At 33.9% G+C, this 17,314-nt stretch overlaps 1 non-coding gene across 1 annotated transcript; it reads left to right on the top strand.

The window, feature by feature from the left end:
• Positions 1 to 16,548: 16,548 nt before the first annotated feature.
• LOC128040138 (small nucleolar RNA R71) lies at positions 16,549 to 16,655 on the top strand. Its single transcript, XR_008194798.1, has one exon. It is a non-coding gene; the product is annotated as a small nucleolar RNA R71 (small nucleolar RNA).
• Positions 16,656 to 17,314: the final 659 nt, after the last annotated feature.

The raw sequence follows: 17,314 nt of genomic DNA, 5'->3' as shown, positions 1-17,314 counted from the left end.
TTTAAGCTAAGTAGAGTTTGACCTATCCCGCTCAACCTCAATGCTTTCCAATTTGCGAGACAGGATTTTATTACGGCTAAAAATATGACCATATACCTCTTTGTGCCATCTTTTAACCTGATCAATAAACTTAGAATACAATGTCGACTTGCTAGCAGAAACATTCCAATTTTCTTTAACAAAATCTGAAAAAGATGGATACTACAAAATCTGAAAAAGATGGATACTCAATCCGATCTGCTAAAAATTTAAACGGCTGTCCCCTTGAAGAGTGAAACTCAGGCATAAGCAATAGTTTTAAAGGTCTATGATCGGATTTGAGACACGGCATATGTGTCACCATGGAATTCAAAAAGTTTGCTTTCCAAGCATTATTGCAAATGGCCCTGTCTAAGCGCTCAATAACCCCCCTTTGCCAAGTGAACTGTGAACCTCAGAAACCCAAGTCTTGAAGCTGAGCGAAATCCATAAGATTACCAAAGAAAGAGCACCTTTTCCCCATAATTCGCCCTCCTTTTTTCCCACTAGAGGAAAGAATAACATTAAAATCACCAATCCTCACCCACGGAAATCCATTCAGGGGAATAGTTCCTTGCAATGCATCCCATAAATGTCTCATTTTTTTGACTATTAAAGCTGCCATACACAAAGGAGACCAGGACGAATTGCCTAAGAAAGATATCAGATACTTTGGTTAAGACGAATTAGGGATGATTTTTGAGAATCTCCACACTAACCAACTCCCTTTACCCAATCCAGATACCACCTGAAAACCTGACTACTTTCGCACGATGGGAATTTTGAAAACCCAGCTTAGCAATAATCAAATTAAACCAGTCGATGTTCTTGATTATATTCCTGAAAAGCTTGAATAAACTTCGAACTCGCACGTCCCTAACATTTCCAAGAAAAAATAGTAAAATTCATAAATAGAATAAATGTGAGAAAAAAGACTAACCCTTTTAGAGAGTAGTAGAAACTTTTATACTGTTGTTTTTGGCATCCAATTTATCTGAAGAAATTTCCACTTGAGTGCTAATAAGCATTTCCATAGAACTCATGGCTTCCAGAAGTGAGACTCGTGTTTGAACCTCCCCCCACACCCATGAATAGTTTTATTTAAAGTTTTCCCACTATGCCCATTCCCTTTTTTGTTTTCAACACCATGCCCTCTAGAAATACTAGAGGAATTTTCACGCGCTATTACTATTCCTTTCCCCATATTTGATTTGGAATTGTGCTCCAAATTTTCTTTGAAAGTAACGACAGTATGCCTTTTAAGATCTAGGACATTAGAAATTAAATCAACCCTTAATTCATGGGGCCCCTCGAAGGTGGGATTCACATAAAAGGAGGTTGTCTTGTCATTAGTAAAGGAGATAGGAGCAGCTCAGTCAGTCTGCTCAAAACCCACTGCCTTATTTGAGCCCAAGCTAAAAAATTTTGTGTTTTGGCCACTGCCTGCTATGACCCAAGGCAGTCTTGTGAAATGCCCACTGCCTGCTATGACCCAAGGCATTCCTGTGAAAGGCCCACTGCCTGCTGTGACCCAAGGCGCTCCTACGAAAGGCCCCAGCCCGCGTCGAATCTTGGTACTAGGTCTCTAGCATCTATCTAGACTTTTTATGTCTCAATGACCTAGTTCGTTTCTCAGCCCCAGTAGCACCACCGTGGCTCGAAATTCCTTCAGCCAAACTTTTCCCAGTCCTTTGTCTTTTAAATTTTCAATAAAAACACCATTTTTAAACCGAATGACACCTCCATATCCAGTGAGGATAGAGCTCCAAATCTAGAACCCCCAGGGTTTTTTTTCTGAAATTTTAGCTTTTAGAATATGACTCCCGTTCTGATTGCACCTAGATTTGCGCTCGACCACCATCTACGGACCAAAGGCTTCGCCATCGTCACCGAAACTTCACCCGTCTTCACTGGCATTGATTCATTGATCGTCAAGCTTGTAGAATTCTCTCCACCACCGTGACTGCTCTGATCTGCCAAAGAAGAAGGACACAAACTTTTAAGATGACCATATTTACCACACCTCAGGTAATGCCTCGAACTCCACTCGTTGTACTCAGCCATTGATAAGAACTTGTGAGGTAAGAGGTTTTCCTAGATCTACAAACACAACTATTCTGGCAAATTACCCCCTTGCTCCACTGTCCATTTTAGTGGCAAACCACTTTCCCAACTAAGCTTCCAATCTCCTCTAATATCCTTTTTTTTGTACAAGAACCCAGTAGTCCTGGGAAGCGGATCCAGGCCAACACCCCACTTGGGAATGGTCTTGATGGGTCAAAGTCTATTGTCCACAGTTGGACCTTGGGTCAATGCTGTGTCATAATCAACCTTGCTCTGAAATCGGACAAGGTAATACCCATTTGCCACATCCATTATTCAAAAAGATTGAGAGGGTTTCCAGAGGCTGACAATACAATTATGTAGAACCCCATAACCTATATTGTGCCCTAACAGCTTGATAACCACAATAGACTCCATATCCTTTATCAAAATTTTTTTTAAGGCGATCCAAGAACTCGATGGCAGGAATTCCATTGATGGTGGATCTGAGGATATCACCATCCTCAAACTCTAAGCCTAGGTTAGTGACACAATCGAGAGAACCAGAACCAGACCCTCCAAAAAGTTTATCTTTCCATGCAACTCCATTCACCGGAGCTGAGTCTACCATCATTTCTCCATTGAGAAATCACCTCTATCCTTCAACTTGACTTTTTTGGTGTTGCGATCTACGTTAGTGCTCTCACCATCGCCAACCCGATCATCGGTTAAGATTTCAACGTCGTTCATCAGTGGTTTATCAATAGCAATATAAAGGTAACTTTAGCATCTTTATTGTAGACACCCGTTTTTGTCCGAGCTCATTTGGGGCCATTTAAATTGGCCGTTTGAAGTCTATCTGATTTTGGTCTATTTGAGACCTTTATTTTTTTGTTCTTCTTTCCTTTTTGGGCTTGTCAAATGCTCAAATTATTATTACTGTCATCACTACTATTACTATTATTAAATACTATTATTATCATTTTGTACGAATAAGCAAGATAAAAAAGACAATATATAAACATGAAATGAAATGAAAAAAAGGAAGCTTTTCATTATTTTTGTTTTGAAACAAAAGGGTAAAAAAAAACACAACAATTACAAGCATTTTATTTCATTTTTTAATTTTCTTCTATCTTTATTTTTGGCCATCAGTATTAGCAAGATAAATTATCTTAATTGTATGATTTGAAATTAATTATTTAAACAAGTAATCTTGTGTTTATAGGTTGCAAGTTGATAACACATACGTGATTATTTTGTAGATGCATTTACCAAAATCATATAATATCAAAACCATCACATGGTGGATGAATGGGCCCATATTCATTTCATAAACACAAGACATTAAATCTCAACTTTAGCTAGTGAGTTTCTAATAGTTAAATTTCATTGAGAACAAGTAACAAATGAGAATTCTTTAAATTAAAGAATCTTCTAGTTCTTTAATAAATGTCCATATGAATTCTCAATTAATTTTCTCATCATATATGATCCAAGATGATCTAACTGGTCATGCCAAGTAGTAAATGTATTTGCATTAGTAAATTTCTGGTTTACTTTAACATGCATTTCAGTTTTACTAACAATGTCAATATAAATTATGACAAATTGATCATTTTACTATCATTCCTTTTGTTGACACTATTTTTTTGATGAAACGGGGTCGACTTGGATTTTGAAAACGAAAACGAAAACGGGAGTCGCCACTAATCTTTTTTTGATGAGGTGTGATTGGGTCACCTCGAAGAGTGGTTGTTTTTAATAAACAATTTAATTTTTATTAAAACAACGATTTTGGTCTACGAAATTCAGAAAAATAGGTTCGGGAGTCGGTTACGCACGAGGAAGGATTAGCACCCTTGATACGCCCAAAATTGGTACCTAATTGATTACTTAATGTCTTGGTGTCGAAAAATAAAAATAAAAAACTCAGAAAGAATTTAAAAATACGATCCCTTTTTATATTGTTGATTTTAAAATGCTTTAATTAAATAAAAAATGGAAAATACCTCCTTATCTCGAAGTAACAAGATGTCACACCCAGTAAGTTAGGACCCGACATCTCATATTTTGAGAGTAAGTTTGCATTTCACTTTTTATTTAAACCCCATTTATTTTAATTTTAAAAGGATATTCGGTTATTTAGAATCAACGAGAAAAACCGAAGCTCAGTAAGTTAGGGCACGATTTCTCGAATTTTCTAAATATAGAGCATTGCCTTTATTTTTTGAAATTTTATGTGTTTGAAATTTTAAAGGATATCTTGCTATTTAGGTTTAACGAGAAAATCGAGACCCAGTAAGTTAGGGTACAATTTATCGAATTTCCAAAATGCAAAATATTGCCTTATTTAACAAAATTCCCTTTCGAATAATAGCGGGTAATTTATTTGAAGGTAAACATTTCTTACTTAGAATAAAATAAAGCAATCCACATTGGACAACTATGTTGGGGTTTAATTTACAAAATGATGACATGAAATAACAATATAATAATAAACATGGAATAATGATACATGGATAAAATTATACAAATATATGACAATAATATGAAAGTACGAGTAAACTAATTATGGTACACACAATGAAAATAACCACTCGACATACATTATTTAAAAAATCAAGATTAATAAACAAAGACAAATAAATTAAATAACATACGTAATAACTTGAAATGAGTAGTATAAAATAAATTAGAACAAATAAATGTAGGATAATTTTGAAGAGATAATAAATGAATTTTGAACAAATAAAATAAAAATAAAAAAGTTTATACAAAACGATTTTAAAATACTATGTATAAAAATTTTAAAAGGAATATGTATGTACATATAGAAATGTAAGATAGGAAAAATTTTAAAATGGATAATAAATAAACATAAGACGTATATCATAGCTGAAAAAGTACCAAATGATTTTAAAATAATTAGTATATATAATGCGTTCCAATGTAAGATAAATAATGTATAAAATACTCAATGTATAGAAACTCTAAACAAAAATAAAACAGTTTCGATATAAATAATATAAAGAATTTCAAAATAAATAGTATAGGAAACAATCTAAATTACATAGTACATATAAATTCAAAATAGATAATGCAAACACATGTATTTAAGATAAATAACATATAAAAAGCTTGAGATAAATACTAGTTAATCTAAAACAGTCTAAAATAAAATAACATATAAAAGAAAAATCTTAAATAATAAAAGAAACCGTTTAAAAATGTACAAAAAATGGGGTTAAAAGGTAATGGGCATGATTGAAACCAGAAATAAAATAAAGGGGATAATTAAAAAAATTAAAAGATGGAACGAGGGATTGATTTGCAACGTGCTAAAATATCAGGGAGCGAAGGAAGAAATATCCCAAACCCATTGTGCGCAGCGTTTCAGTGCAAAGGGGCACACATGGTCAAAGGACCTGATTGAAGCAGAAACAAAATTCGCAGCCCAAGTCTAAAAGGAATAAAAGGTTGGATTGCACTTCAACGCAAGATGGAGGGACTAAATGCATAAATTACCCATTAGGGCAAAGCATGCACAGATCTCCCCCATCAAACAGGCGTCGTTTCACTTGATGCATTTGAGCAAACTTTTCTTTCTAGCCTCTGTCCCTTTCTTAGTTTCAAAAACCTTTTCCCCTTTTCTTTCAAGCACCCAACCCTTGGGTTTCTTAGCACTTGGAGCGCCACCGCCACAGCCACAAAGACCGGTGGCCGACGATGAAGGAGAAACCCCCCGGCGGCGTGGTCACGGCCAACTCCGGTGAATTTCTCTTCTCCTTATTTTGCTTTTGATTTTTTTTATTATAGTTATTAAAAAATAGATTTGCAAAAGAAGAAAAAATGTAAGATAAAACAAGTAAATAAATAAAAAAGGAAAACGAAGAAGAAATAACAAGGATTCAATCCTTTCAAAATTTCTGTGTTTCTTTCTGATTTTCTCTGTTCATCCCAAAAACGAAGAAGAAAAAAATACATGAGCAGTGCTTGGGGTTTTTATAACCCGACTACCAATGCTTTTCTCTATTTTGTTTTTTTTTTATTTTATTTTTTCTTTGTTGTTGCGTCTACTTGTTGGCTTTGCAGGTGCCCGTGGCCGACAGTGGTGGCAGAGGCGTGCGAGTGGAGGCGTGGGCTAAAGGCGTGGCAGACGAGGAGGCCACGTAAGGCATGCGGCGGCCAGCTAGGGTTTGCTACTGAAATTTTAAGTTTGTGGGCTGATTATTTTGGGCTTAAGGTTTGGGTAGTTGGGATTGAATTTTGGGTTTGTTGTATTTTATTTTATTTGGACAATGGGCCCAGCAAATTTGGGCCCAGCAAATTTGGGCTTCTACACCTTTTACTTTGTAACCAATTATAAGTACTATTGTGACATTTACTACTGGAAATGTCTAAATCAATGTGAAGTCCATAATGTCATTAACTCAATAAAAGAAATATAATTTGCAAACAATTATATGCAATATTCACTTTAGAGAATATGCCAACATCTTCGAATGCCCAAATTGACTTTAATGATCAAAAGTGATTATAAAAGATTTATTGTAGACATTCACTCCAAGGAATGTGCAAAAAAAAAAATTGGACAATAATGAAAAACTAGCAATTTTTTTTTCTTTCATAACCATCATAATCATGTATGAAATTTAATTCAAAATCCAACCATTCATGCTTATAGAGCTTTTCATTTACAATTGCTCATGTAATTTCTTTAAATAATTAACAAATGAATAATGTAAAACGATGAATTACTAAATTTAACAATTATTTGAATTAAATCAAATCCGAATAACCATAAAATTTATTGATTTATTAACACAAATTTGCATACTAAATATGTTTCAATCAAATATATTATTTAATTATAAAACCTACTATAGCGGCATAAATAAATCAGTTATTATTCTTTTTCATAAACAAATGAGATGCTTAAAACAATATGTAACCCATGTAATCAAAACTTAAAGAAGACCATCTTCAAATATTTAAACCATATATCAGGTTGATTTAATATTTAAAGATGTACCTTTTTTTTCTCCGTTGAGTCTTGACGATTTTATCAAGAAGTGAACAAATTAAACTCAGTAATAGACTTTGGATCCAATCAAAATCTATTAATAGTAAACTTTGAGAGTGAATCTTATTTTCCAGGTGTACAACAGGTACATAACCAATGACTTTTCATACAAAATTTTTTCTCTCTTACAAGTTCTTATCAATAATATTTTTCAACATAATTTTAATTGAGAACTTATTCTGAATACTGTAAAGTTATACTTGCAGTTTAAAAAAAACTTGCAACTTCAGATGCTTCCAACCATAACAAACTTTAGTAAGAATCAGTAAACATGCAAATAGTTTTCGGATGGAAGTTTTCTTCTTATCTGGTATTTAGATGGAAACCCTACTGAATAGCTCTAACAACAACTCCTTCATATCTGGAAAAACTTAAAGAAGGATTTAAGAGTTTACCAGTTGACAACTTAAGGATGGTATCTTCTACAAGCTTAACAATTAGTTCTTCTATTAATGATGAAGAATGTAATCTTTCAAACCCGACCTAGACATTATGGCTAGATTGAGAAGGCTATATTAGACACAGAAATGGCTACGCTAACTTATGTTACTTTTTAAGACTTTAAATAAACTCATTTTAGAGAAAACCATAGTTGTACTTTAATTTAGCTTAAAATCATTCATTCATTAGGTCTTGTATGCTTAGGATTCATTTTATTGTTGATAGTGTTGTTTTAGAAAAACCGTTTGCTTGTAGCTCTTCTTTAAAAAAACTCGAAGTTAAACTAATGCAGGGAAAAAACCATTTTTCAAGTCATTTTGGAAAATTAGTTGCCTTATCAATTTGTTTTCAAAAACAGTTCCTTTGCAATGTAGTGAAAACTAGGGAACAATATAAAATTTTACTTAAGCCCGATATCATGCATTATTTGGTTATTATGCTTGAGTAATTCATGCATGTAAAAATCCCCAAAAGAAAAGTCACCAAGCTACAAACCAAAAATAATTAAAAATTACAAGCAAAAACCAATAAAGACTTAATAATACTTAATTAAATAATAATAATTCGAGGTCCAAGTTGATTCTCCGAATGCCGAGTCTGGTCCTAATTTTGAGGTTTACTTGAAAAGTTAAACCTATTGGGGGTGAGCTTATGAAAAGCTCAATGTGAGTCAAATAATTATTTAAACGGGCAAAAAAATCAAATACAGTGAAACATATTAGCGTTAACAGAAGAAAATAGAACCATCATAGGAATTTCATGTCATTACATAGCCATTATCAAATTGATGTCAAACGGTGTATGAGCATAGGTCATCATTCATTCAAGTAACAATCATTAATTTCGATATCATTCAATACAAAAAAAATGCGTAGCATAAATCAATAACATTCGAATATGTCGTTGGAACGACAGAAATGTGCAAGTGTACACAATTGCAACAAGTAATAAAGTGACTAGCAAATGTCTAGTTATCGTACTCATAGGGACTGTGAAAAGAATTATTTATGAATGCTATTTAAAAGCTTTGGTGAAGAAAAATATTTTGTTTGAAGAGGCTGATTAAAAACTAAGATTTTAAACTAAGTGAACTAAATGAATAAATCTCAAATGCACGATTTCAAAATACGATTTTAATCAAGATGACATAATTCTGTTAGTTTAATTACATTTCTTAACTTAGAATTATTAAACTCATGTTTATATTGTTACGAATAAGTTCACGGCAACTCAATAATTTGCTAACTTATGAACATACTCACCTACCAAAATCCATTTATCTCTTGACTATATCCCTATGTCAATTCAATCAATTAAAAAAATCTTAATAGTTAAATATGTTATTGCACATACATATTAAATCGAAATAATCTCTTGTACATATCCCTATGTCAATTTAAACAATTAACTTGATTTAATAAGAACATAAAAGACTATGTGAGGTAACAAAGTATCCTTGCCTTGAAACAGTTTAATCACAATAATCTTGCAAGTTATGCAAGGCAAATGTATCGTCAGATACCGTTGCTAATCTAACCCTTAGCTACCTTAGATGATTAAACATGCACTGATTAAGTACTGTGTCCATTAATTACAATTTCAATCCGTTTAAATAATTAATTCATTAGTTACCTAACAATTGTAATGCAAGAATAACTTAGTCATGATTTTACTTAATCAAGCATCTTCCGAGGCCTATAACAACATAAACACAATTTCAATAATTTTAACAAACGAAATGCAATCAACCTAAAACGAATTAAATTCAACCTAAATTGATTAAATTAATCATTCCAACAACATAAATATTCATAGATATGTTCAGCATAACAACAACAAAAATTAAAGAGATAGGGAACAAGAATCAAATCCGGTGTTTTTTTGTGGCTTGACTAGATGCTCCGTTCTTCCTTCTCCGTTGTCCTCTTCTACCAAGGCTGCTATGAACACTTAATTGCTGCTCCAAATAGCTGATGAATTCCCCTTTCCCAAGAGGAGAAATCAACAAGAGAGCAAGGGAATTTTTGAATGGAAAAGAAGAGAGAAAGTGGAGAGAAGAGAGGAAAGATGTGAATGCTTAAGGTGTGTTTCTAAAATAACCAGACTAAGGGGGATTTTATAGCTGAGGAGGGCTGTTAAAAATAGCTAAAATTATCAGCAAAAGATCCCTCCCTTGCCCGGCCACACATGTGGCAAGGCTGATAGTTTCAACTTTGCTAATTTAGGCTTGGGGCAAATCTATAAAGACACCAATTGTGGAGGGGTTTGAATGCAACTTGAACAAGTCTTCAAGGGCCTTTTTGCAAGATTAAATAATCAGCTAATAAGCTGATTTGGGTCAGCTCTTGGGACGGTTTTTGGGCTGTCCATTTCTTGGTCGGTTCGGTTCACTCGGTTCTGTTCAACTAGACCACTTTTTCATAATTAATTAATAATAATTTATTAACCCATATTAAATTGGATATAAATTAAAATTAATTATATTATGAATTAATACATATAATTTTGGACCGTCTTAGGCTGAAATTTAGTTCGCCTTGATACTTCAAATTGCTTCTGTGTTGTGCTTCTAGCAAGGTTCCGCCGAGCCATTTTTCGCCTTTGTGCAAATCATTTAAAATAAAAAAATTCATAAAATTAATTATAAAATTAACTAAAATTCAACATGTTCATATTTTTAGTGCACTTTAATTATTTTGTAAAAATTAATTATTTTTTCGACAAGAATTTTATCGAAACTGTATGATTTTAAGTTAAAAAGGGTATGTAAAAATGTGTAAATTTTCTTGTTTCCACACCCTCACACTTAATTCATTGCTCGTCCCGAGTAATGCACAAATTAAAAAGAATTACTTAGAAAACACCTTTGAAAAATTCCTTTAGAAAAACATTCTTCCCAGAATTCTAAATTTAATATACTTATGCTCAGAAATAAGAAATTTGATAGTTGTGCTACTTAAGTATACATATCGTTCAAATTAATCTCAACAACTATCATGATAGCAAAATTAGACTAAATGCTTCCTTAGCAAGAAATGTTAACCCTTACCAATTTGATTTTATTTCCTTATTCAAGATTAATCTGCAACCTTTAAGTATAACTTATGCCTTCATATGTTGAACATAGTAATTTCTCTCCACTAATGTAGGTAGCATAGAAAACTTGAATCAATAGGTCTTTAAAAATGTTGTAACGTAGCTAGGCTAGAGGTAGGTAAAAGATAGATAAATCTAGGCTTTTAAACCCTAAACTTAGCTTCAATCGGACCTTTGGAATAATTTCCCTCAATACACCAACTTACTTACAATTTTTAGAGCATTGATACTTCTTTCAATTCCCCCAAACTTATTTTCAAAGAATATTCTGAATAGTACTAAGTCTAGTGTTTGGGACAATTTAAAGATAATTAAGAGAGAACTGATGGCTAAATATTGCAAGGGTTCAAATAAAATTAGGCCATATAGTCTCAAAGTTGGGTTTCAAAGGATTAAATTTCATCAAGGTTGGCTTGAAAGGCTCAAATGGTCCAAACAAGAGTTGCCTAAATCATTTTCAACATTCCATGCTTCCTAGGATTTCGCCTCAAGAAACTACTAAGTCAATTCTAGAGACTTAAACTTTCATGCATGCCTACCTTTCTTAAGGAACTAAAAATTTTATGGTACGATTTGCATGCTTTATTAAAAATACATTTATATAATTATTCAGCTAACATAACAATTTATTGAAATAATAGAACTTTATTTATACTGAAGTTTAGCATACTTAACAAAATTTCAAATTATTGAACAAAATATATCCTAATCATAATTAACAGAACTATTTATTCTGAGTGGAAATAATTTCAATTTTTCGGTCCCCCTACTTAAAATGAACAATGTCCTCATTGTTTAAAGTGAATAGATACTATACACCAGGTAGGATTCTAGAAAAGAGGAGGTGAGTCAATTTGACTGCTTAAGTACCAAGCTCTTTCTAAATCCAATCCTAGACATGTATATATCTATTGTCACACTTTATACTTCGCGACTTGTTCAATTTTACTAATGATTTTCATCTATTGTTTTATTATGGAAAAATTCCTAATTAAATTTATCCTAAAATAACCTAAGAACATAAATAAAATAAAGTCGAGATCCCTTATTTATTTATTTGCAGATCCTTCCGAATTCGACTCATCTTTTGCTCCATCATTATTGTCTTTGCATGAATTGCTTCACTCCTTTTTGGATAATGGGCTCCATGGTTCAAATATGTAATCAGGAAACTCAGGCACAAAAATAGATGGGTCATTGTAAATTTTCGTAAGAGAACTTCTCATCGAGTCATCCCTTATTTTTTAGTATTTCCAGTAAGCTGGGCGATACTGTGGCTAGGGAATTGTTAGGAGGTTTCGACACTTAAGGGTTTTGGTGTTTTTGGAGGGAATGGTGTATGAATGAAAAAAAAAGAATAATTAAAAATTCTAAGTTCTAATTTTACTCAAAGTAAATAACAATTAATAATTAAAATAATGCATATTAAATTATTATTTCCTATTAATTTATTAAGATAAAAACTTATCGAATAAAATATGATTAAATTAAAACTATTCCTATCTCTAAATAAAGTGATAATAATTAATATATATTATAATGGATATAATTATATATTAATAATTATCATCTTTTCTTTTCTTTATTGAACTAAAACATTTATTCTAGATGCTTTAAGAAAATATTTACAAAAGATGAATCTAATTTTTAATATTTACAAAAAGAGCAACCAAATTTTTAAAAATAATTCAATTAAGTTCCTAGACTTAATGAAAATTCAAAATTGAGTTGCAACATAAAACTTGGATCAAAATTGACCCTTTTATTTGAAAAACTAAAAATTTATTTTGTCATTTAGGGAATAATTTCTTGGGAAATTATGTTAAAATCAATTCCTAGGAAAGATTGGAGATGTCACAAGCGGTCCCGCCTAAGTTCCAATCTCCTAGACAGAATTTATTTAAACATACTAATCCCGAAAATATACCCTAAATCATTTATTCAAATAGAAGAACAACAAAAATTAAATATCTGATAAAATGAACAAGATTTAATTCTGTTCAATTTTATCTCCCTAGTAATGTTTCAAGCGTTGAGCATTAACTCAAAAATTACCTCCCTTACCTTGAAGTTTAACAACTCCGTATGGATAGACTCGATGAATCATAAATGGACCGGACCAACGTGATTTGAACTTACTTAGAAAGAACCTTAATATGAAATTGAATAACAAGACTTGCTGACCTGCTTCAAATTCTCGAACTCGAATGTGCTTGTCATGCCATTTCTTGAGTCTCTCCTTAAGTAATTTGGCATTTTCGTATGAAGACATTCAGAATTCTTCTAACTTGTTAAGTTGAAGTATCCGTTTCTCTTTGGCACTTTCAAGATCCAAGTTGAATCGTTGGAGAGCCCAGTAAGCTTTGTGTTCTAACTCCTGTGTTCATCTGGAAACGTCTCTCGAATTGGTATAAGAGGAGAGTTCCCTTCTTACGGCTCCAATCTGGACAAGTGGTCTGCTACTTGGTTTTCCACTCCCTTTCGATCTTGAATTTTTAGATCGAACTCTTGAAGTAGAAGTACCCATCAGATCAGTCTCGGCTTAGCGTCTTTCTTGGAAAGTAAATACTAAATTGCCGAGTGGTCCGTATAAACAGTCACTTTGGTACCTACAAGATAATATCGAAACTTGTCAAAAGCAAACACAATAGTAAGTAACTCTTTTTCTGTTATCGTGTAATTCAGTTGAGCTCCTGTCAGAGTCCGACTCGCATAGTAGATGGGATGAAAAACTTTGTTCCTTCACTGAACCATGACAGCTCCGATCGTGAAGTCACTTGCTTCACACATCAATTCAAATGGCAAATCCCAGTCTGGTGTGACTATTATAGGTGCCGAGACTAACCGACTCTTCAAATCATTAAAAGCTCTTAAGCACTCCTCATCAAATTTAAATGACGTGTCCTTCTCTAATAATTTGCATAAGGTTTTAGCAACTTTGGAGAAGTCCTTGATGAATCTTCGATAGAAACCGGTGTGACCCAAAAAGCTCCTAACACCCTTTACAAATATTGGAGGTGGGAGTTTCTCAATAACATCTACCTTTGCTTTATCTACCTCGATTCCATGTCTTGTTATCCGATGCCCTAGAACAATACATTCTCGTACCATGAAATGGCACTTTTCCTAGTTAAGTACAAGGTTTGTTTCTTTGCATTGCCTAAGTACCTTGGCTAGATTGGCTAGGCAATCATCATATGTATCTCCGAATACTGAAAAATCATCCATAAAAACTTTCAAATATTTCTCAACCATGTCAGTAAAAATAGACATCATACATCTTTGAAATGTAGCAGATGCATTACATAAACCAAATGGCATGCGCCTAAATGCAAATGTACCGTATGGGCAGGTGAATGTTGTCTTGTGCTAATCTTTCGGTGCTACTGTAATCTGATTATACCTCGAGTATCCATCGAGAAAATAGTACTAGTCTCGCCCTGCTAGTCTATCCAGTATTTGGTCCAAAAATGGCAAAGGAAAGTGATCTTTCCTAGTTGTCTTGTTCAGCTTTCGATAATCGATGCAAATTCTTCATCCCGTAACCATTCTAGTTGGTATCAACTCGTTATTCTCATTTTCAATGACCGTGATACCTCTTTTTTTTGGCATGCACTGGACTGGACTTACCCATGAACTATCTGAGATGGAGTAAATTATACCCACATCTAACCACTTAAAGATTTCTTTCTTGACTACGTCCTTCATGATGGGGTTCAGTCTTCGTTGTCCATCAATCGTCCCTTTTTTTCCATCTTCTAAGGTAATCTTGTGCATGCATACAGATAGACTAATTCAGTGAATATCATCTATGGTCCATTCGATAGCCTTCTTGAATTGTTTCAACACCAGGATAAGTTTCTCTTCTTGCTCAGTAGTTAATTCTACTGAAAAAATCACAGGAAGAGTAGAAGAATTACCTAAATAAACATATTTCAAATGTAAGGGAAGTACCTTCAGTTCTAATTTAGGTAGCTCTTCGATTGACGCTTTTTGTTGGGCATAATCCCTTTTCTCTAACTCCATATATTCAAAGCGGGATTGCGGATTCAATCCCCTTTGATTAGCTTCTAACAAAGCTATTTATTCATCCTCCTCTTCATCATTCGGAGGATCTGATGTCAAAATTTGTTCCAATGGGTCCTCAACATAATTGAGTTCATTCTCCACGATTAAATCCTCTAAATCAGACACTGCAGAACAATCATCAATTGTGTCAGGAAATCGCATGGACTTAAAAACGTTAAATGTTACCTGATCATCCTGAACACGTATAGTAAGCTCGCCCTTCTGCACATCAATAAGGGTCCTTCCTGTTGCTAAGAATGGTCTTCCTAATATGATTGACACCTCTTTGTCTGCTTCAAAGTCTAGAATTACAAAGTTACCAGGAAAGATAAATTTATCGACATGTACCAATACGTCCTCGATTTTTCCTTTCGGATGTGCTAAGGATCAATCTGCTAATTGAAGTGTAACCGTAGTAGGTCTAACTTCATCTATCCCCAACTTTCTAAATATTGACATGGGCATCAAGTTGATACTCGCAACCAAGTCACATAGTGCCTTACCACAATATGTTGCTCCAATATTGCAAGGTATGGTAAAACATTCAGGATTCTTCAATTTTGGGGGTAGTTTTTCTTGAACATATGCACTGCATTCCTTCCTTAGGGCTATCGTCTCAAATTCTCCAAGCCTTCATATTTTAGACAGGATATCCTTCATGAATTTGACGTAGTTCAGCATTTGTTCAAGTGCTTCAACCAACGAGATATTGATATGATGTTGCTTGAGTATGTCTAGGAACTTCTTTAATTGAATTTCTTACTTCTACTTCTGAAGTCTTTGAGGGTAGGGTAGTGGAGGTTTCTTTACTGGAACTAGTTGATCTGTTTTCTGTGGCAATTATGTATCTAACAGAGTTATAAGTTGATCAGAATTAGCTGGTTCAGAAGTTACCTTGTTAGATTTTACAGATTCCATTTCCAGTGAAACTGGAATTTCAATACTTGGTTGAACTTCCTCTGAGTCTTGAGCGTCAACTGGCTCCTTCTCAACTTCGATGGAATTAGGCTCTAAAGTCTTTCCACTCCTCGATGTTAACGCTTTACAATGCTCTTTCCCTAGATTCCTCAGACTCTCCGTATCACTAGGTAAAACACCTTGTGGTCAGTTTCTGAGTTCAGTTGCAAGCTGGCCCACTTGATTCTCCAAATTCCTTAGAGAGGCATCATTTTTTGCCATGTATGCCTTCAATAGATTCTCTAGGCTATTGGATGGTTCAGCTTGGGTTAGTTTCTGAGCTTGTTTGGAAAAACTAGGTGGCTGGGTCGATCTAGGTTGGACATAATTGTTACTGGTTCCTGCCCCTTGGTTACTCCACGAAAAATTTGGGTGGTTTCGCCATGATGGGTTATAGAAATTGGATTGCAGCCCTTGCATTCCTCGATTTTGGTTCTAGTTACCCATGTAATACATAGATTCTGGGTTCAATGGACATTCTTCGAACAAATGTCCTACCCCCACAATAAACACAAGGTACATTTTCAAATTGATTCAGTGCCTGTGTTGCAAAACTATTACACCCATTAGTAGTAAGATTTTTTAACATTGAGGATATTGATGATACTTGAGATGCGAGTGAAGTAAAAGCGTCTACTTTATGTATTCCAGCGACTCGTCTTCCTGACGCTGCTCGATTCGTTGGCCATTGATAATTATTGCTGGCAATCCTCTCAATGATTTCACAAGCCTTATTATAAGACTTAGAAAGGAGAGCACCATTAGCAGAAGTGTCCACTACCATCCTCATGTGAGCATTGAGACCATTATAAAATGTCTCAAGTTGTATGCAATGTGGGATTCCTTGATGAGGGCACTTTTGTAATAATTCTTTGTACCTTTCCCATGCCTTATATAATGACTCATCATCCATTTGTTGGAAAGCAGTGATCTCGCTCCTCAACTTAGCATTCTTGCTAGGCGAGAAATACTTCATAAGGAATTTTTCTGCTAACTTTTGCCATGTTGAAATTGATTTTGGTGGTAATGAGTTCAACCAAGCTCGAGCTCTATCCCTTAGTGAATATGGGAAAAACTTCAATCCTAATGCATATTCAGGTACTCCGACTAACTGGAAAGAATCGCTCACCTCCATAAACAATCTTAAATATAGGTGAGGATCTTCGGTAGGCATTCCACTGAATTGGCCCACTGTCTGAAGCATCTGGAACATGACTGGCTTCAACTCGAACTATTGTGCTTCAATTTTAGGTCTCCGAATACCCAGATTAAGATCATGAAATACTGGCACAACATACTGTCTCAAAGCTCTATCCCTATCAACAGCAATAAGGATAGGATTTTGAGCAAGGTTTGCTCCGTTTCCTTGATTCGGATTTCTGAAGTTCATCTCTTCAGTCCTTCTTTGACTTGCTTGTCTTCTTCGCTGTCGAAAAGTTCGTTCAATCTCAGGGTCTACATGGAGTAAATCGATGATTCGGTCAATACTCATAAACACCTGACATAACCATAGAAAAATTAAATAAGTTAAAATTTGAACAGAAAAATAAACCAAAATGCAAAACTAACAACTTCACAAATAATGACTTTTTTTTAAAACATAGT

This window comes from Gossypium raimondii, chromosome 3 (genome assembly GCF_025698545.1).
Source record: "Gossypium raimondii isolate GPD5lz chromosome 3, ASM2569854v1, whole genome shotgun sequence".
Taxonomy (NCBI): domain Eukaryota; kingdom Viridiplantae; phylum Streptophyta; class Magnoliopsida; order Malvales; family Malvaceae; genus Gossypium; species Gossypium raimondii.
The sequence above is the reverse complement of the archived record's forward strand: the minus strand, read 5'-3'. Positions and strand labels throughout refer to the sequence as shown.